The sequence below is a fragment of the Mesocricetus auratus genome, unplaced genomic scaffold (genome assembly GCF_017639785.1).
Source record: "Mesocricetus auratus isolate SY011 unplaced genomic scaffold, BCM_Maur_2.0 Super-Scaffold_100019, whole genome shotgun sequence".
NCBI classification, from domain to species: domain Eukaryota; kingdom Metazoa; phylum Chordata; class Mammalia; order Rodentia; family Cricetidae; genus Mesocricetus; species Mesocricetus auratus.
In genome coordinates, this window is record NW_024429200.1 from 33,403,861 (window position 1) to 33,425,835 (window position 21,975).

Below are 21,975 nucleotides of genomic sequence, written 5' to 3' on the forward strand. Positions count from 1 at the left end.
CTAGGAACTCGACGTTAGTTACCCGAGAGAAGGGACATGAAAGGCGTTCTTTGTTGCTCTGCCCTTCCTTTCCCGCTTATTTGCATGGAAGAATCCTCCTAATCCAGGAGGCGCCACCAATAAAGAGCCCAATTATCCATAAAAAAGAATGTACACATATTCACAGGTTTTGACTAGCATGCGAGTGTTCAAAGCTACAGGGAAAGCTACAAGCTTTGCTTAATTCATAAAGGGAGTATTTCCCACACTGACAGTTTTATGAATGTCACCTTGACCTCAAGGTTTTTAAAACTGGCGTTCTAGTGACACACATTTTATGGACACACAGTGAAAACGTTAAACAGTGGAGCTGCTCTTTGGAATTGCGGAGAAGAGGATTGGGTCTCCAACACTGGGGGCAGCTGAGTTTCTTCACTCCTTCTGCAGCTTTTCTCCCAAGCCACATCTTCTTTCTTCTGGAAGAATTGTGGAGCAACAGAAAGAGACGAGCAGACTCGAGTCTCCTTTATTGGTTGTATGTTTTCCAGCTCTGTTGCTACTATATTCAGCATCGTATTAGCTGGGCAACAAAACATCTGTTGGGGAAGTCTTATGCTAATAAAGCACTGTCTGGCCAATAGGAATCTAGATAGGTGGGGCTAGGAGTCCAGGAGGACTCTGGGTAGGAGTAACACCAGGAGTTCGAGATGTAACCGCATGGGGTAGGAAGTCCGGAACTATTCTCCGGTAAGAAACATACTTAGATTAACAATTATGGGGTAATTACTTAAAGCAGAGCTAGCCAGTAAGAGACAAGCAAGGCCAACAGCTTCATAATGAATATAGCCTTCTGTGTGTTTATTTGGGACTGATGCGGCTCTAGAACCAGGCTGGCGCGGCAGAGCCCAGGCGACTGGCGGGGGATAAACCAAAGCGGCTAGCAAAAGGAAAAAGCTTCTCTTAACAAACATCCTGTAAACCCATGAAGGTCAGGATGATTAGAGAGTTCCAGAAAGAAGGAGAGAAGATGTGAATATCTCTGTGAAGGATCGGAGGGGCAAAGGGGGAGAATGAACCCCTGGAAGCAGCAAGATATGTGGTTGTGTCTGGGCCTGGAAGTGATGAAGAATTAGAAGCAGAAAGACAGACAGTGCCTGCCAGCCTGAGTTCTATTTGTTCATTATGACTTGAATGTCAAGTTGTTCAACGGTGTTTTACTAGTTAGTAGGCCGTATGGCAAAATATTTCCACTGAAATAGTTTGAAGTGCCGATCTCTACTTTAGGACATGGATCTTACAAACTATTACAGATAGAAGCACTCTTTTGTTGTTGATCTTGTTTGAGGCAGGATGTCAGGTAGCCATGGCTGAACTGGAACTAACTCTGTAGCTGGGGATGACCTTGAACTCCTGCTCCTCTGGTTTTATGCAGTGCTAGAGATGAAGCATAATTTTGTGTTTTTCCAACTGACTTATAGCATCAATTATACACAAATTTTAAAATCTATTCTTCCATAACTTTATAAACACAGTCACAAACACACACATAAAATACTAGAATTATCTGTCCCATTAATCCCTTTTACTTCCCTTACACTCCCACTGAACTACGTCTTCTCATAAAGCCCCCTCCTACTTTGATGTTTTTAAAACTTTTCTTTGTGAGGAGTTACTCACTTAGGCATCGACAGCTTAGGAGTTGCTCCCACCCCCCTCTGCCACTGGCAATCCAGAAACTATGAAAGTCTAGTAGATTCTTAGGGAGGTGTGGGGGTCTCATGAGCCCTTCTGTTGGTGATGTTTTTTTGAGAGGCTCAGTCTTGTCAGGTAGTGACAGCTAGATGAATGCTTTATATGCACAAACTAAAAAATATCAAATTACAAATCTAGAACAATAGATTCTACTTTGATTCCCCCATCGTATTTATTTCTGACATATCTAAGTTGATATTTATTTGCCAATTACCAAAGCTAATCTGATATTGGTGAGTTCACTGCATCTGAATATAGCATTTAGGTGTGTGAATGTGCTTGTCCATATGTGTGTGCATGTGTGTGTGTGTGTGTGTGTGTGTGTGTGTGTGTGTGTGCATGTGCATGTGCATGTGTTTGGATGCATTTTCAGAGTAAGGGTGAAGTTTGTTAGCTCATCTTGCTTATGTCTCCCATATTAAATGTACTATACCTTTTGTATAATATTTAATACTAATATAGCTGACATATTTATTTTAATTTTGATGAGAACCAGAACAGAGAAGACTAAAAAACAGAAGTTGCACACAGTCTGCCTGAGTTAGCCATATCTTCGCAACAGATTTGACAGTTCTATTCTCACTCAGCCAAACTGGAATTACTCTTTGTTGAAGAAAGCAAACATGAACTAAGCGTGAGGTCAGCGTGAGGTGAGATGATACTGTAAACAGCCATGTGATTGCTTGGATTACTTTCTGTCCTAGACAATTTGTAAAGTGAAGAAGTCACAGAAGACTGATAAAGATAGACCTGTATTTGTTTGATCTCAAAACAGCTACTTTGGGGGTAAAAATTATCTCACAATATTAGATGTAAAACGATACTTAATGCAGGGGGCCTGGATGGAGGGGAACCTTTAATTTTATAAGTAACTGGTGTGCATCTCCCCACACCCAGCAATATTATTTGGAAGGCCATGCTTGAGGAGTTAACCTGTGCAGCATATCATTAAAATACAGCTTAACGTTTCCCTTCCCTGCTGATTGACAGAGCAAAAGAAAGGACTTACCAAGCCTTTACTCTTTGCACAATGAGAAAGCCCAGTGATCTGGGTGAATTTTAAGTCCCCAAAGTGTTTGTATTGTATGAATTAGTCACACATGTCTGCATAAATATTCGGCAGCTCAAAAGCATGTGTCCGTGGATGAGTGTTGAGGAAGGCTGTGGAAGCAAAGGACAGGAACTATGCATACAGGCTGAGCTGGGACATGGCTTGATGATTACTTCTGTGGTTTCCTTCACAGTTAAAGTATTCTGCATGGGAGAGCTTTTCAAAAGGGATGCAGCAAATGTGTGGATTGGTGACAGCACAGGCACTTTCATCGAAAGCCAATTGTAATGTTTATTGTCTGTTGCTAAGAAAGGAGAGGAGAAGGGATAAAAATGATGATAAGGTAAAAACAACCAAACCAAACCAAACTAACGAAACAAAAAACCAAGTAAACCAGACACAGCCTGGATATCACCTTTATCAGAAAGGCACCAAGAGACTTCTGGAGTTGTGGGGATAGTGTTTTCTGTTATCTGGTAAACCTTTACCAAAGTGGAACCTCAATTTTGTTCATCTTGCTTGTAAAAGTTAAAACTTTAGTTTTTATTGTGTGTATTTTCCTTCTGCTACTTTGGACATTTAAAAGCACAGTAGCAGAAACACACATTGTTAAGATGACATCATTTTAGAAGGCATTCATCTCATTTGTAGATGCTCTAACTTCCTTCCACAAAGCATGCATTTCAGGTAGGAGATCAGTGATCTGTTGAGAACAGAATACAGGCTTACTACCTTAGGCAACCAATGGGAGTCAACAAATGTTGACTCTGTTCATAAGCACTAACTATCCAGACAGGAGAATGGGAAATCTGAAATGGAAATCATGTGCTTGGAGATGTATTTTTACACTTTATTCCAAGAAGATCTGCTGTATCTTCAAGTTATGTAACTTGCAAAATTAAGAGAAAACACTCAGCGGAGAGCTCTAACAGGGGCAGGAAGACTGCATAGCTGTGCTGCCATCCTGATGAGTGGTTATTGCAATCCGGTATGGAAGCAGATCCAAGCGGCATGAAAACCAAGATGAAAGGGAACACACCGGAATCACAAGGATGTGCAGAGATCGCACTGTCTGAAGAAAAGAGAGATACAAGTTCGTCCTGCAAGACACATTCCTAGGTAAAACTCATCAAGGAAGTTACTTTGTCTGAGAATCCTCAGAAAGCAGAACAGCTGCCTGTCTTGTTTACGCCAAAGAAAGAGAACAGGTATACATCCGGGTGTTGACTCTGTCAGGTGCCAGTGGAATTCCAAGACTGGCTTCTAGGTTGCCCTCTGATGTGGTCCAGGCAGGCATTAGCTAGATCAGGTGAGGAGGCCTACTTTGAAAGACGCAGAGACACTGACAGATGGGAAGGCAGACAGTCAAGTGGTGGGAGCAAAGCCTGCTCACATAAGTTAGGGTGGCATTCCCAGTTAGATGTCCACTTGAGAGCTGGGAAAGCGCTAGTAGGCCTGAGCATTTACCCCCACAGATAAAATACTGTGGTCATGGGTATATAAAGACTTCTCGATGCAGTCAATACCTGCTAATTCATTGAGCATGCATTGACAAATGTGCCGTGTATTAAATACGTCTGAAGATACCTAACATCCATGTGCAAGATGTCATCTTTTTTTAGTAAGGATGACTGCGTAGTTGGTACCTGTAGCTGAGTAGAAGATGGATGAAGTAGAGCGAGGGGCTGGCATTTTAAACATGGTGCATTTGGGCCTATCAGTGACTCTCGAGTTAAGCAGACAATAGGAATAGAGAGATGGCGTTAAGACAGGACAGGGACTCGTTTACAAGAAGTATTGAGGGACAAGAAAGCCGTCATTAAGAGAAAGAAGGCTACGTCAAGGTAAACTGGGAGAACAAAACCAAGGCTGGAAGAATGAGTGGGGCAGAGTGCCAGACGATGCCTACTAAGATGAAGCCTTCGCACCTATGGGTTCAGGGCTCGCTGCTGGCGTTAAAGACAGACACGAGAGGAGTAAGAGCGTTGGTTAAGGAAGGGATGGGATGAACAGTGCCCAGTGCTGACACACTGAGTTTCCAAGAGCTTCTGCCAGCTGTGCACCTGACAGGAGACTGATACCTGGAATTTGGAAATGACTCAAAAGTGAAAGCCCAAAACCCAACCATCCAGTTGATAGGCGGGCATGGCATTTGAGTAAAGAGTTCTCATAGGAACTACAACTCTCCAATACACACATAAAAAAACGTTCAATGCCAGGAAAATACATATGTAAATTACATCGGGATTCCATCTTATCCATTTGGAATGACTGCTATGAAGAAAAAAAACAAAACAAACAAACAAACAAACAAAAAAATGGTGGCGCAGGTCTGGGGCCCTCACACATTGCTGCTGGGAATGTAAACAAGCATAGCCACTCTGTAAATCAGTGTGGTAAATCTAGCCAGGAATAGTCTTTGTACCACAGAAAAAGAAATTAAGCATATGATGCGCTCTATCCTATTAAAAACAGATGAAACTTAAAACATCAGTATATGCCCATAATTTCTTTGGAAGTCTTGCATTTCAAATGATTTGTGTGCATGTGGGAAAGACATGAACTCAGCTCTCCTGAGATAGACCCATGTGTCTGTCCAGGAAGAGCAGTGAAACCAGGAAGCTGAATGGCACAGAGCCTGGATCCAAATCAGCACTGCGTGACAGCTGGGCGTGGGCAGAACAGCTGTGAAGGTGGTACCCCTGGATGAAGTGGTTTTTCCATTCACCATCAGCAGAGCCAACTGCCACAGCAACCTCACTGCACCAGCTGTACTTCCCCTCAAGGTCCTACGGCCCTGGGCATTAGTCTTGGAGAGACTGTAGATAGCACTCAGGTACTAGGAGCCAGGGTGGTGAAGAGATGTCCTGTGAAACGGCGATGCTGTCAGGGTTGATTTCTGGTCCACAAACAAGGGTAAACCAGGATACTGAAGTAGCCTCAGTTTTCACTATGGGAAGAACTGCATTGCTTTCAAAATTAAATTCCTGTTCCCAGTACTGTAGAACGTGATTGCTGTCTTTGGAGATACAGCCTTCTAACAGGCAATTAAGTTTAAAATTGGCTTTGGGAAATGTAATGCAATGGGAGCAGTGTCTTTATAAGGAGAGTGTAGGACCCAGACTTGTGCTGGAGGAGGACCACTTGGAGACTCAGAGGGAAGACGGCCGTTGGTAGGTTACAGAGAGAGTCTCCGAGAAGACGCCCCTTCTCGTAGCACTTTGGTATCAAAACGGTGAGGAGATACGATACTGCTGTTGAAGCCTCTCCGTCCACGATACTTTCTTCAGAAAAGCTAATGAACTCATAACTTAAAGGGGCAGCAGAGCAAGGTTCCATTTGCCCCTCATCCATGGATGCCCTCTGGGGTTTATCTACTGACGATTCTGCCTCCACGGAAGGATGTCTGGCCATCCCGGACACTCTGCTTCTGAGCAGCCACCTCTGTCTTTTCTGAACACGTCCCTTTGCAACCAGTGACAGTGGCTTCATGGTTAGCTTTACTGTGCCTTCTGGTGAAAGGAACAAGTTGGGTGGAATGAATATAAATTATGTCCCCCCAGTTCTGGAGACGGCAAAGCCTTTTGAAAAATTTCAGCTTGGTTTATATAATGCCTGTCACACTCTTGTGACATGTGATCAGGTAATGATAGGGAAAGGGACATTCTGTGGTCTCCATATAAACCACCCCACGGATCTGCCTAACCTTAACTAGGATATGGCAGATTTGACACCTAGGGTCAGAGTTGTTTTCTCTTTTTTGCTTATAGTTTTATATGTGTAGTGTATGCATGTACATACATGTTCTTACATGTAAGTGTATATGCCTGTGCCTGAACATGTGGAGGTCAATATTAGATGCTTTCCTCCATCGCTCTTTGAGACAGGTCTGTCTTTGAGCCTGGAACTCACTGATTGGCTTGGTTGGTTGCCCAGCAAGCTCCTGGGATCCTGCTGTGCCTGCCTCCCAGATGGGAGCTGCCAAGCCTGGTTTAGTGCAGGGGGCTGGGGATCTGAACTCACACTCTCGCCGGCCACAGTAAGCACTTTGCTCATCGAACCTTCTCCCAGGTCACCTAAGCCTGATTTAGTTCAGAGTTGATTCAGGTTTGGTCCTGCCGCTCCCTGCACCCTCTGCCTCAACCTCGCTTTCTACCAGGAAAGAGGTTCAGTAGGTAGCATGGCATCCGGTGAGAGGGTAGACAGGGTAGGCACATAGGGCGGAGCTGGCATGCGTCCTAAAGCTGACACCCTCTCACACAGGGCCTGGGGTTCACTTGTAGACTCGAGAGCAACCCCCTGCCAAGCTCTCCTCAGCAGCCGCCTTGAAGGCTAATTACTGCTGAATGCGTTCTCGAAGTTGGAAAAATTTCAAAGAATTTTTGAATACATTTCTGCAGTTCTCTTAACAATAGGATCTATCAAACACCAGGCGAAGGCTCTGCTTAAAGCACAGACAGGAGATCTGAAGAATGTGTTTGATTGCCAAAGTGACTAATTTATCTTTGCACGGTATTAATGATGCTACAATAACCAATATCTGTAGCTCAGTTTTGACAGTGTATCGCAACGGTTCCTATTGTTTAAAAAAGAAGAGAAAGAAGGGGGAAAAAGGAAGAAAGAAAGCAGGGAAGAAAGAGAATGGTTTATTTCGCTACATTTCAATTTGTTAACAAGACTCCGCATAAGCAAAACCAGAGGTCATTAGCAAACAACCAAAACATGCCTGTCTCCAGAAGCCTCCAACCCCCTTCATCATTTAAAATATAGCTCTGTCGAAAACCCGGCTCATGACAAATCCTGAACATGAAAAATTCAATGCAGACTCGAAACCACCTGACTTTGCTTTGGGCTTGTACTCTTTAAAATTACCTAGAAAACACCATAATCTTCTCTCCATGAGGCTGGCGGTGGGCCAGAGCCCTGGCTCCGGAGGCAAAGGGCAGAACTGAAAATCCTGTCTCCACAGACAGCTCCACCCTCTCTCCCAAGGCCACTTGGCCTCCTGACAGAAAGTGAGGTCTGAAGCACATTCATCCTGGGCCTGGGCTTTGTTGGCCTAGACTCAAGACTCTTGTAGGACAAACAAAAATGAAATCCCAAATGTTATCACCCTGCCTGAAGAAGTCAAATGGGTTGAAATGAACGCCCCGCATATGGTGAGTGGTCCACATCTGCAGTTTAATAGGAAACCAGCAGAATGAGAGGGTGACGGGGCTTTCTGGTTAGGCTACGAGTGGTTAGCTGAGAGTTTTACATTCCAGCGTGAGCTTTGAAAATGGGGGGCAGGGAGGACTGAATGAACTGGAGAGGCAAGTCCATTGCCGTGCAGGAGGCGCGTTGAGAGTGACCCACTAAAGGAAGAGAGGATGGAGGGCCTAGGACTGTGCTATGGGGGCATGCTCCCTCGGCACCTGTGTTCCCAGATCTGTGTGAACCTCGCTGCGCCCTTCACTCTCCTTCTCTGAGGGCTGCAGGTCTTAAGGACTCCCTGCGCCCTGTAACCCACCCACCCACTCTGCTGCCCACTGGCTCGCATGTTGAGGCTGGGCGAGAGCCAGGAGAGACTGTCAAGTAATTTTTACCTCCTGCCAAGCTAGTGACAGGCTCGGCACAAATAGCCGCGTTGAGAAAGTGTCATGACACAGATCCCATGGCCAGTGCAGCAGCAAGACGCGCCAGGCTACAATCATGGCTATCGATCTCGCTGGGGGAATGGCTGGACCAAGCCTTTTGAGGGATCCCTCTCCGCCTGTAATTACTATAGTGTGCTTCAGCAAGTAGGGCCTGTTCACTGTCTTCTCCGCTGTACTCTATTTGGGCACCAAAGCTTCATTCTACCCTTGAAAGGTCTGCTATTCCCTCTCCTGGTCACTGTCTAGTCATGCCATCTCCATGGAGTCCAAAACGGCCATAAGCCAATCTCAAACATTTACAGAACTTTTGAAAAATTCTCTTCTTCAGCTTCTAGCTTCTTTTTATTATTTTTTAAGCTTCTGGCTTCTTTTCTTTTTTTAAAATGCTTTATATAACTTTTATTTTATGTGCATTGGTGTAAGGATACCAAATCCACTGAACTGGAGACAGGTGTGAGCTGCCACGTGGGTGCTGGGAACAGAACCCGGGTCCTCTGGAAGAGCAGTCAGTGCTCTTAACCACCGAGCCATCTCTCCAGCCCCTTCTGGCTTCTTTTCACATTTACGTATGTACATATGTATTATGTATATATGAATGTGTGCATGCATGCATGTATGCATATGTATGTATGTGTGTGCATGTATGTATGCAGGTGTACATGTGTATGTGTGCTGCATATGTGGAGATCAGAATAACTTGCAGGAGTTGGTTTATTCTCTTCTCCCATCATATGGGTTGGGTTCTAAGAAGTCAGCACAGGTTTGCCAGGCTTAGTGCTAATCTCCGCTACCCACTGAATCATGTCACCAGCACTAGCTTCTTTTTAGAAATTGTCTCAGCACACTCTGCGAGTCTCTCTTAAATAGTTATGGCAACTATAGTCTTATTTCATTGCCAACTACTCAGTTTTCCACGTAGCACTCTGCCTTTCTGCTTCAGTTCTCAGCATGTAAATATGATGATCCTTGTGTCTATTGAGTGTCAAGTTTTTTAGAATCTCTGCTTCTTGTTGGTGACTTTTGCTCTTCTGAATGGCCAAAGGACTAGTACTAAGTGCCATCTGGTGTTCTAAGCTGCAGTAAGCTACGATGCTCCCTCCTAGAACTTGCATGCTTTGGAGAGATTCCTTCATGTAGGTACTGTTGACTGGAGCCAATGTTAAAATGAACCAACATTCTCTTGTAAATGTATCACAATTTGTAATAAACCTTCCAACAGAAACACTTGCAAAGTGAGATCATATATGGATTCCTTGATGAAAATATTGTGATCCAGGTTTGCAAAAACCTAGCCCTGTATGTCCCTTAGAGCAGTGACCCTGTATTGTCTCCTCAGTTTTTATGAAAACTTTACCCCTATAACTGTGGTGAATAACATGAATGGATTATTTGCTTCTTTCAGTTTCCACTTTCCATAAGAATTAGTGCTACAGTCTCTGGGTGTTTTCATGTCATTGTTACATGGTACTCCAGCAATACAAGCTTTTAGTAAGTAGCTGTGTGCTGAACACATATATACTTTGTTCTGCTAAGTTATAATTGCATTATAATGAAAATGAGGCAATATGGGATACTGACAGGAACTTTTGTTCTTTAAAGAATTTGCAGCTCAGTGTGGTGGCACCCACCTCTAAACCCACTGACCAGAGGCAGAGGGATGCCTCTAATCCCAACCCTTAGAGTCAGAGGCAGGTGGATCTCTGTGATTTTTGAGGTCAGCCTGTGCTACACAGTAAGTTCAAGGATGGCCAGTATTATGTAGGGATACTGTGTTTAAGAGAGAAAAAATTTTCTATTCATTATTTAAGGTAGAGTAAGAAGATATATACTGAATCTGTTGACGTTAGGGGCTGGGGTTCATTTCTACCTTTGTAATAGCAGTATACTAAGAGCACATCAGGTTCCCCTTGAGTGTTGATTTCATACACGAATAACTGACCAAATATAATTGTCTTTTGAGTAGATAGGGAAAGCAATATATGTGTTTATTTTGAAGTAGAACTATAATTCCATTTTCAGTGTTATTTTTTGCAGGTTTCATGATGCTTGTATTGTAGACAAATAAGTTAGTTCGTAACTGTTATGAGCATAAGTGAAATCCATGCACATGAATGGTTGGGCAGAAGGAGACTATCAGTAGGGCAGGGGGAAAAGGTGATAGGTGCAAAATGAAGTAGAGATGAAGTACCTAGGCTAGACAGAGACACCCTTGCAGACCCACTGGGGAACCTTTAAAGCGTCCGAGTGCAAGTTGAAATACATTTGCAGTAAATACAACAACTCATAGTTTAGCCTATTGTTAATCTGCAGTCAATCAAGACAACAGTTGACATATATCACAGCATAATCACAACTCCACTGAGAGTTGGAGGGAAGATAGATGAGATGTAGAAGTTGGCTACTGCCCTCAAGAAACTCAGTGCTCAGTGGAAAAGAGAGAAGCAGCTCATAGTTCAATGAACGTCATTGGCATTATATTGAGGGGCTGTGAGTGTTGCTGAAAATTACCAACCACTGAACCATCAAATCCAGTAAGTTGCTCAAATCTGAGTTCACTACTAAACTGTAAATAGTAGTAGGTGGACAGCTCAAATATTAACTCACATTTAGTGCACTGATTTTGAACCCAATTATAATGAATATGAGATGGAAATATGGGGCTAAAATCACAGGGTAAATACCTCTTTTTCACCTTTCTCCTAAAGCCAGTTTTCTTATCTGAAAAAAAAAAACTTGGAGAATTTGAAGTGGAGAACTTCAAAGTGCTTTAAGAAGGTTGATTCTTAGATCTTCTTAACCAAATGTTCTTTTTGTTTGGTTTGTGTTGGTGAGTTTCTCTCTCTCTCTCTCTCTCTCTCTCTCTCTCTCTCTCTCTCTCTCTCTCTCTCTCTCTCTCTCTCTCTCTTCCATGTGTGTATATGGGTGATCACAGAGACCAGAAGGGGGCACCAGGCTCCCTAGAGCTATAGTTAGAGGTATTTGTGAGCCATCCTACATGGATGCCTGGCTTTTCAGTGGGTGCTGGGAACTTAACTCAGGTCACTTGAGCTACTTCCCAGTTTTTACAAAATATTTATTTGTTTTATATATGCAGTGTTCTATCTGCATGTTTCCCTGCAGGCCAGAAGAAGACACCCAATCTCATTACAGATGGTTGTGAACCACCATGTGGTTGCTGGGAATTGAACTCAGGAACTCTGGAAGAGCAGGCAGTGCTCTTAACCCCTGAGCCATTTTTTCAGCTCAATGGAATGGTTCTAATAGAAAATAGCAACAAAGGCTGGTTATTTGCTGACCTCTGTTAAAGCAGGACAGGGAGAAGGAGGCTGGGGAATCAAACTAATCTGGCACAAACGAAGTTCACGGGAAGGTGGAAGCCAAGTGTATCAAGCATCACTCTCTAGGACTGGTCCCTGGCCACACCCTGCAGTGCAGCTGGGCCTGGCAAAGAGTGAAAGGGAATTCTGAGGGAGAAGATGGTCACAAGAACTCTTCTAATTTCAAGAAAGTCAAAAGAGTCACAACAGAGGAGGAAAAAGAACATGATGCAGAAGAGAAGAGAGAAGTCACAGAAGACAAGAAAGCTGAGGAGGAGAAGCCAGAAGCCAAAGAGGTCAAGAAGAGGTCAAGTTGGCCTGCACAAGATCTGTGGCTCTCTGGGCCTTTCCCCAAGTCCCCCACTTCTCCCAAATCACTCAGATTTTATGTTTTCCATTCCTCAATATATTTATATAAAATATATTAAACATAATGTACCCAGGGACTAGCTAGGAATCAGAGACCAGTGCCTAGGGCAGTGATGCTGCGAACTCTTCCCAAAGTTACCTTGTTCACCCTGCCCCAGGCCAGAGAGGAAAGAAAGCGACCAAAATGCAAAATCCTGAACTGCCAAGTGCCTGCTTAGGAACTCTGCTAAGATGTCCTTATTAAGCTTTCTAGAAGGGGCGACTGGGCCTTCTGGGACCCCTTATTTTCAGGCTTAGTCATTGTCAGCCTTTTTAGATTGTTTCTGTGTACACTTTCCCACTGGTCTCAAGCAAGCAGAAAGACATCGCATTGCCCTGTCTTCCCCCAACCCTCCAGGTGGAGATTGTTGGCATAGCTTCCTTTCTGAGACGTTTTCATTTTGTGAGACATTTTGTAATAAGACAGCACATTTCTTAAAAGGAAAAAGTCAAGTTTTTAGTCATTACGGAAGGTCTTAAGTGAGAAAGAAGCCGATGACCTAACACAGACACTGTCTTGCTTTGGACTTGGACTTAGTTCAAGCCAATGAACCAGGGGACAGGAGAGAAAGCTATTTCCATCTGTCGCCAATTCCACAACATTCCTTTCCAGAAACTTCCACAGAGCTGGTGAGCTTCCAGTAGTAAACACAGAGGTTTGGTTGCCCTGGATTTATGGGAAGGCTGGTTACTCCACTTTGGAAGAGAAAGGAGAGTTTTTATAGATTAATTATGTTTATTTTTCCACTACAAATCCCATTTATTATTTACAAAGCTCTATAATAATGAAATAATTTTCCAGTATGTATTGTGTGAAGTTGATAAAGTTCATAGTGTCTCCTAATGAGCAAATTGTACTTATTTAGTATTACACATGATATGGGCAAACTAAAATGAATTGAATACAGGATGGAGTTAAAGCAATATCCATTTTTTAAAAAAGAATGCATAATTGCTCACTAAATAATCAAAAAGTTAAATATGTAGCTTCTTTAAATAGAATTGAATATTGGAATTACTATGAATAAAATCGTTGAATATACTTCTTGTAGACCTAGATCAAATGAACATTACCTTTCCTCCTGCCTTGTTATATTTAAATTATCTTTAAAATATCAGGATTTGGGGGGAAAATAAAGGGACAGCTTTGAGTGATAATAGGAAGTATGAGTAATAACTATTTTCTGGAACCATGAAAGATGAGGAAAGGAATCTTCACTCAGGTCTAAAGCTAGAAAGAAATTCTAAGCTGATAAAAACTTCCAATTGCAGATATGTTCAATTGAAGCAAGCAAGCAGAAATCCAGCAGAGATTCAAGGCCACAAGGAACCAGCCATAAGATGAGGCCACACACAGTAACCAGTTAATATGCAGAGTAGTAGAGCCCCGCCCCAATGAACACATCTCCAAAACACTCCCACACCCAAGGTTCAGAGAACATTACAGAAGAGGAAGTGGAAAGATTTTAAGCCAGACAGATAGGAAGCTCAGTGTGTCTCTTAGTAACATCGGAAGCTACACCATAAAGTGTCACCAATATGACTGCCCAAATGTGAGGTGAACAACGACACCAATGGACATGTCAAATTTGATTGGAAAAAGCCCGAGGTCTTAGCATTACACCAGGCACTATGGGCAACTGAGCAAGATTGGGAATAGGAGAGGTGATCTTCTCCAGGGAAGAGAACACTAATTAGCTGTCCAGTGCTTAACAGTCAGCCTTGAAAACATACATACAAGTGGCAGTAAATTGCTTCAACATCCATCTAGGATGTTGAAATATATTTTAGGACTGTACACACACACATACATACACATATATGCCATGTATATGTATATTTACGTATATATACTATATGTATATACTTATGTATTTATATATACTATATATGTGTATATTTATTTGTGCGATAACAATTGATGAAAAAAGGGGCCGTGAATTTGAAGGAGAGAGTAGAGGAGTACATGGGAGGTTTTGGAGGGAGGAAAAGGAATGGAGAAATGTAATTAAAACAACAATCCCCAAAATAAACAAACAAAAAAAGATAAGGTCACATGGTATTACTGTATTCCTAAAATTGTGTGATACCACTGGTACAATGCCAGTCATATAAGCATTCAATTGAATGTAACTTTTATTGTTGATGATAACCCAGTTCCATCAGAAAATTTATATATGGTAAATTAGAGAGGAAGTCTCTAGAAGGATTCAGAAGTGAAGTCTATGAATGGATCAAATAGCTACCATGAGTGCAATGGAACCATGAGAGTGTGCACCATCACCACATGTTGAAGTACAAAGGATCTATGGAATGTGTTGTGAAGCACGTGCAGAACACAAGAACAGTGGATAAGAGTTACTAGCCTAACATTGTTCTAGGAATTCTGGGGGAGGTGTGATGTTCTGCGTACTCACGGTCACTCTGCATAACATAAAGCAAAAGACAGTGAGGTCCCATTCTACCGTAAGCTGATGTTCTTGCCATTTTCATTCGAAAGTGTACAGTCTATCAAATGACATTAAAGCTTTATTTTAATTCACAGTTTTGAGGTTCCCACTTGGCCCCATTGTTTTGGGCCTATTAGTGGGTAAGTGGGGCATCCATCATGGATAGATATACACAGGAAGAAATCCAGTGGCCCTATGATAAGAAGCATATAGGATAAAGGATTGACTAGAGCCCCATAGTTCCCCTTAGGGAGATACTTCTGATGACTAAAGGTATCCATGCTGACCCCACCCCCCAGTAGTACCATCTTGGACCAGATCTCTAATACATGGACTTTAGAGGACATGTAAGATTGAACTCTAACACCTTCTAAATCACTTTACATCCAAATCACGCTAAAGCAATCACTGTATTTGATAACAGTGATGTAATAACTGTTGCTACCTCTTTCAACACTTCCTGTGTGCCTGGCCATGGTCTAAAAGCTTCACTTACACTAGCTTGCTTAATCTTCATACTCTGATAAGATAGTGATAGGTGAATAAGCTCAGCACTAACAGGTTAAATAATCACCACGAGTCACAGCTGTCAAGTCCGCTACCCAGGTTCCTGTGCATTCACATAGTCCTCATCCTGCTTGAGCTCCCCTCCTCATTCCCCTTTACCTACTTCTACTTGGAACTCTAGCTTGGATGTCCAGGCTTTGAGACATCCCTTTAGGATCTCCCTTGTCCATTCCTTTTTCCTGTGAATTGCAGATGTCCCTTACGGACTACAGTTGAGACAGGTGCGTGGCCCCACTCTTCTTAAGGAGTGTCAGTGCACAATAGACTTCCAGAATAATCTCTAGAAAGAGCTCTCCTGCTTGTAGGAGGGTTGCAACATTCCAGGGAGTCATTGTCTAGGAGCAAGCACCCTGGACCCAGACACACTGGGAGTCACCTACCTCCCTCACTGGATGAGTGATCTAGAATGAGGATACAGTCCAGGACACACATTATGGTTGCTCAGAGTTTTAGGTCTGGTTTCAACCGGGAATTGCAGTTCTACTCATCGTAGAACACACCAGGCGGCAAGGAATGCCAGAAGGATGCCACTCTACTCCTGGGTGGTTGTCCGAGGATTTTTCACCTTCTATTATTACATTCACCTAAAGGTTCCCTAATCAGATTCATAAGGCTTAATGCCAGCTTTATAATTATAATACATGTAAATTATAGTTATGAATTTTATCACGTCATAGCACTCTTAATAGAACATTTTTAGCAATATATCTTTAACACACATAGAGAATTAGGGTTTATATATACACATGTTAATCCAATGATTTACTAAATGTTTACCAGGCTGTAGGTGCTATGCCAGGCACTGGGAATATAAATAGAAAGAAAAAAAGGTACAGATATCTCCTCAAGGACCCCACAGTCTTCCTTGGGAGGGAGATCATTATAGTTACACAATCATTGTGATTCAGGGGACAAAAGTATTTTTGTCATTGTGGTACATTTACCTATCATAAACATTTATTACAACACATAATCATTTTAATTAATTCACCTGAAAAGAAAATTTTAAGGAAAGGCTCTTTCTGATTTTTTATTTGAAACAATTTCAAATTATTATTCTTTTCTAGTAACTAGGAAGGAAGGCAATCAGTTAAGAGAGTCACTTTGCATTTTAGCCCTGGCAGAGGCTGTACAAATCAGGTAGCCCTTACTAGTTTTCACAGTAACTGCTTAGAAACTGAATGATTTGTGTAAAGTCATCATCTGTCAGTCACTTAGAAAACTACATCCTCAGAGTAACTGTTTTGTTAAAAGATTAGCAGCCAGAAACACACTTTAATTACTAGGACAGATTATACAATGTCAAGATACAACCAAAGAGAAGCAGAGATTTCTACCAATCACATGTGCATCATGGGAACTCCAGGCTTGTGTCCAACACTGTCATCAAATATCAACATGGGAGTTAAGTCAGGCCATATACCAGATTGGTCAATATAGGGGAGTTAAGTTTCAGAGCTTTAAAGTCTAATGCAGAAGGAATTTAGCAGATAGTGTCAATACAAGCAGAAGAAACATAAGCTCTTGGAAGTTCAAGGAAAGGAACCGGCCTGGCAAATACATGAACAGTATCAGGAAGCTAAATCCTTAAGAAACTGTACCAAGACCAAAATAAATATTAACCTAATGTTTAATTGGAATCCACTGAAACTTTCCAAACTGGATGAAATGATAAAAAGTCCAAAGACTCATAACTTGTCTAGCCACTAAGCTAAACAGCAGCACAGGGAAAAAAATTAGCCCAAACCTCAGCAAACAGAGAAGCAGAGTGGAATAATGAATGTTTTAATCCAGCCAAGAGTGCATACTTTATTTCTGAGCATCAACCCTGGCCTTTTTGATGGATAGGAAATTTAATATGCTAAGATACAGTAAAAGGTAAGGATTGGTACTCAACAGAATTATTCAGGCCATGCTTTTTTAATATAACTTTTAAAAGGGTCATGAAGCAGAGACTTAAAGATGCAGCATTTTACTCCACTCCAAGTGGTGCCCACTCTCTGATGCTCTCTGAAAGGCCGCTGGGATGGACAAGTCAACATTAAAGCAACAAAGCCATCAAAGGAAATGAAATTGGCAAAATGATCCCTGGAACAGACAAGAGGGTCAGGATGACTCTTGAAAGAGGAGGTCTATTGGAGGTCATGGGGACAGAGGGGGATTGCAGATGCTGATGCTGCATGCTGGTGGGAAAAGGCAGGTGATGGGCAGGCCAGGAAAAGGAAGCAAGGTTAAGGATGGGCATTTACGCTTTGCTGTGTTTCAATTAATGGTAGGGAAGGGAAGTCGGGTGAATAGAGAACAGGACACAGGGTGAGGTCCCATGGTTGTCTCCATAGGTAGAGAGCATGCACTGTCTGGGCTCTCCAAACTTAGTACACAGCTGACTGCTCCTCCATCCATTGAATTCTCCTGTATTTTATCAACAATCTCACTAACCATAACAAGAGTATTTCTACATCTATTTACATTTTAATTCTTTATCTCCTGGGGTGAAGATCATACCATTTGTTTCTTTCACTCCTGCATTATAATAACTTGCAAAAAGTTGTGTTTTTTTGTTTTGTTTCTTGAGACAGGGTTTCCCTGTATTGTTTTGGAGGCTGTCCTGGAACTCACTCAGTAGACGAGGCTGGCCTCAAACTCACAGAGATCCACCTGCCTCTGCTTCCCGAGTGCTGGAATTAAAGGCATGCGCCACCAACGCCTGGCAAACTTGCAAAAAATTAAGGCAAAATATGCTGATAGTTAAGGTAGTGAACAAATTATATTACAAAAAATAAGCACATCACGATGCTTACAAATAAAAATGAGATTGAATACAGCCTATATGAAGTCCTAGGTTCAATCCTCAGTCCTATCAGAAAATTAAATAAATAATAAATATAAGTCAAAAAAGATAAAATGATGACAAAATTTTATTGCCTCTACTGTCCAACACCCCCTAAATACATCTAAAGATGAACTTGGATGATTTCCCCCTCATTTCTTTCTCTTTTGTAAATCTCTCTAAAATTTCATTGCCAACACTACTAAAAAACAAAAATAAAAACAAACCAAAGCTTTAATTGCAAATTATTATTTTGGACTTTATTTTATTTTATGTTTTATTTGAGACAGAGTCTCTATGTTGCTCAGATTCATATCAAGTTTGCGCTAATCCTCTTCTTCCTTCCAGTCCAATGCTGGAATTCTAGGTGTGCACCAGAGCTAGCTTGAGAACTATGTTATTAGTAATTTCAAAATAAGATTATTCTTTTCATTTAGCTATTTTTTTCAAGACAGGGTTTCTCTGTATTGTTTTGGAGGCTGTCCTGGAACTCACTCAGTAGACCAGGCTGGCCTCGAACTCACAGAGATCCACCAGCCTCTGCCTCCCGAGTGCTGGAATTAAAGGTGTGCGCCACCAATGCCCTGTTTCATTTAACTATTTTTATCAGAATTATTTGCAGTTATAGTTTTGAGAAAATTTAATAAGTAAGTTTTAGAACCAAGTGTACTCCATGGAGGGCCTCACCCTCCCTGGGAAGTGAATTGGGGATTGGGGAGAGGGAATTGGGGGGAATGGAGAGGGAGCTGGGATTGACATGTGAAGCAAGCTTGTTTCTAATTTAAATAATAAAAAGTACAAATAAAGAAAGAAGCGTAATGATTAGACTTGACAACTGATTTGACTGACCCTTAAAGCTCATCTCTGGGCACATTGAAGGAAGAAGTTTCTAGAGACAACTAGATCACTAGAGCTCTGACTCAAGGGAATTGGCAATCTGATAGAATTCTGATGAGGTGGTGAAAGGCAGAGGTGGGGTCTGGCTGGAAAAAGTAGGTCACTGGGCAGGTGCTGGGTGTGTTCGCTTTGCAGACGCCCACCCTACATTCCTCCCCTTGCTTCCTCAATAGCATGAGATGAATGTCTCCACTCCCTGTTCAGATGGATGAACCATCTTAGAAACTGTAAAAAAAAATCTCCACCTCTTCAGTTGTTCCTACTCAGTATTTTGTCATAGTGAGGAGATAAGGAACTGATTCCTTTTACAACTCTCACCTCAGAAGGCGAGAATCATTTTGGTATCAAACTAATTCAAAGCATATCCTCCCATGTATTAATTGTATCAGAAAATGTAGTACTAGGCGGAACTCCCTTGTTACCATCTTGTAAAGTTTATGTTAGCTTCTGTGTTTAGCCTCAGCTGGTCGTCAAGTCTGCATAGTTTGGGTATCCTCCAGAGGAAGGGACTGGCCCTTACATGTCTCAAAGTGTGGAATGAAATCCTTTCTCTCCCTACCATATCTTAATTCTCATTGTGGTTAGCGGACCACTCAGTTCCTTCCTATCCTCTCCACTCGGCACAGTCAGTTACCTAGACTTGCTTGTAACAGTTTATCCAGTCTCATACGTGTCCTTTCCACTCCCCATCCACGAAGTACCTCTTTCCTACACCTCACATCACATTTCTCCATATTTCAACCACACCCTATCTTATTGTTTGTTTTGCTGAGACAGGGTTTCTTTGTGTAGCCTTGGGTATCCTGGAACTCTCTGTAGTTGAGGCTGACCTCAATCAAGATCTGCCCAACTTTGCCTCCTAGTGCTGGGATTAGAGGCATACACCACCACGCCCAGCTCAACCACCCACTATTAATCCACATTTTTTTTATTGTCTCTTCTCTTTAGATCCTAAGATATTCAGGTTCCTAAAAAGTGTAATGTCTGCATTCTTCTATAGTCCAACCTTTCCCATTAGGCTTTGATGTCACACAAAGCTGAGTTTAGACTTAGTTTCCCCAATTATTTGACAAGTATACCACCAGTCAAGTCATTTAGCCCTTCCATACCTGTTCTATAAAATGGGGTACTATCAACTCAGAAACTCATAGCAAAGATTCAATGGATTAATAATACATTTAAAACATTTAGTACAATGCAGTATTAGCTCAATACATGTTGAGGTGAGTTGCCTGTGCAAACTAACCTTTCTTTTATCACAAAAATTCCTTAAATCAAATTTCAACTGATTGCACCCCTCATGGCTAGCCATCACCTAATAAAATAAAAATTGATATCAAGTAAGCTACTTTCTAGAACCTTGTGTAGACTCCTTTCTAGGCTCCCCCTCCCTTGTCTATGTCCTTTCTGGACCCTTACTTTCTAGCCTTTGGATAAAAATGTCTGCCTATGCATGTGTTGACTCAGCTGCCTGGAATACAGCCTGGCCCTCTGTTTATGAGGAAAACCACTCCAACAAAGTTTCTGCTTCCCAGCGAAGTCTTCCCTGACAGCGGTTTAATGATGGAACTTGGTGTGGTCAGGGCTAGGATTGGGGCTGGATGTGTAATGTGTTTTAATCTCCACTCCCTTCAAGTTGTCCTCATTCTGCTAGAATTCCAAATCTGAGTTTAAGCCCCACCCCACATCCTCCCTTCTTTGTAGGTTTGCATAGGATTTATTTGTAGACATTTCTATTAGTCTTCATCTCCCCTAAGTCAGTGTCTCACAGTTCCTCTTTTTCCAGATGCTTCTAATATGCTCGGCATGCCTGTCGCTCATTTTATAGGGAATGCTTTTCCTTGTGTCTTCCTGTCTTCCAGTTGGTAGCTCTCTCTACTGCCTGCCTCCGTGGAGTCACAGACTGATAGAGGACTTTCCTTCCTGTGTCATTTAAGCTGACTGTGGCCAAGCAGCAGTTGCTTGTTACTGTGTGCTCTTTCCAAACAGTTAGTGGAAAGGCTTCCTCCTTGCTCTCTGGGACCCCTTCACTGCTTCTCAGCTCCAGGGAAAATCCTGTTTATTTTTTTTAAGGCCAGTCATCCTCCTCTACCATTTTTTTTGCCTCACTGAAGATTTAGTAGCTGTAATAATCATGCTCTCCCTTTCTGCTCTAGTCTAGTCATTGTTCTGACCCATTCCAAAGCCACAGTGTAACAGCACCCTTGCTTTCTGTCTATGTTCTCCATAATTCCAGTCCACCTCCCCTAGGTTTCAGCTCTGTGTAGCCACATCCTTGGGGACTCCTTAGAAGTCACTTGGAGCCAGGAGTTCATGAAATACTAAATCCAAACATCCTACTTGCCAAAGTGATCTCTCACTCTCGTCTTTCCCAGTTATTTCCTTCTTTCCCATTCTTTGATCGTCCTGGGTTTCCAGCCCCTCATTCCCTTTTCTTTTCCTATATCTTTTTATTTCCTTTCTGCACGAGCTTATAATGTCAAACGCCTTTTTGCTTCTTTTTCTAGGTTCTATGTTTCAGGATATTTTCATCACATTCCGGCACAACTCCAGTCCAGAACCCTCCCTCTCCCGTGTCTGTGTCCAAATTTGTACCACTGACTTCTGTTGGTAAAAATCTGTTTTGAAGACAGACACATGACATGACTGTTCTCTGACCACAAATGGTCTGCCACCTTGCCCAGGGCCTCTTGTATTTTGTTTACACATTTTCCCCCTTATTCTTGAGTCTATACTAGTTGAAATTTGCTTCCTTCAGCAGAGGACTGAGTCTCCTTCCTTGTTAAGAAAATAGCCGTTATCAGTGTTTGCATTCTCCAGTTATCAAGCCTGGTGAATTGTACTTATCCAGTACTTCCTGTCCCTCTGTTATGACAGAATAGATGCCATTGCTCAAATTTAAAATCCATTGCCCTGCCATTGCCAGGGATACTGTCTATGCTGACATATTGACTACACTTTCCTCCAGCTTATACTTACAGATCTCATTTTTTTCCTTTACCAGCTATTGTATAAGAGTAACATCAAGAAGCATCTCAAAACCTTTAACCATCTACAACAACAACAACAACTAACCAACCATTGTGGT

The 21,975-nt window shown here is 42.1% G+C and overlaps 1 protein-coding gene and 1 long non-coding RNA gene across 7 annotated transcripts in view; one reads left to right on the forward strand and one right to left on the reverse strand.

Annotated features, from left to right (window-relative positions):
- Nucleotides 1-21,975, reverse strand: part of Dync1i1 (dynein cytoplasmic 1 intermediate chain 1) — a 293,263-nt gene that overhangs the window by 27,114 nt on the left and 244,174 nt on the right. The window lies entirely within an intron of this gene.
- Nucleotides 7,825-21,975, forward strand: part of LOC121132974 — a 28,932-nt gene continuing 14,781 nt past the window's right edge. The window contains exon 1 of the long non-coding RNA XR_005869684.1: nt 7,825-7,941. This is a non-coding gene — a long non-coding RNA (uncharacterized LOC121132974). The remainder of the gene's footprint in view (nt 7,942-21,975) is intronic.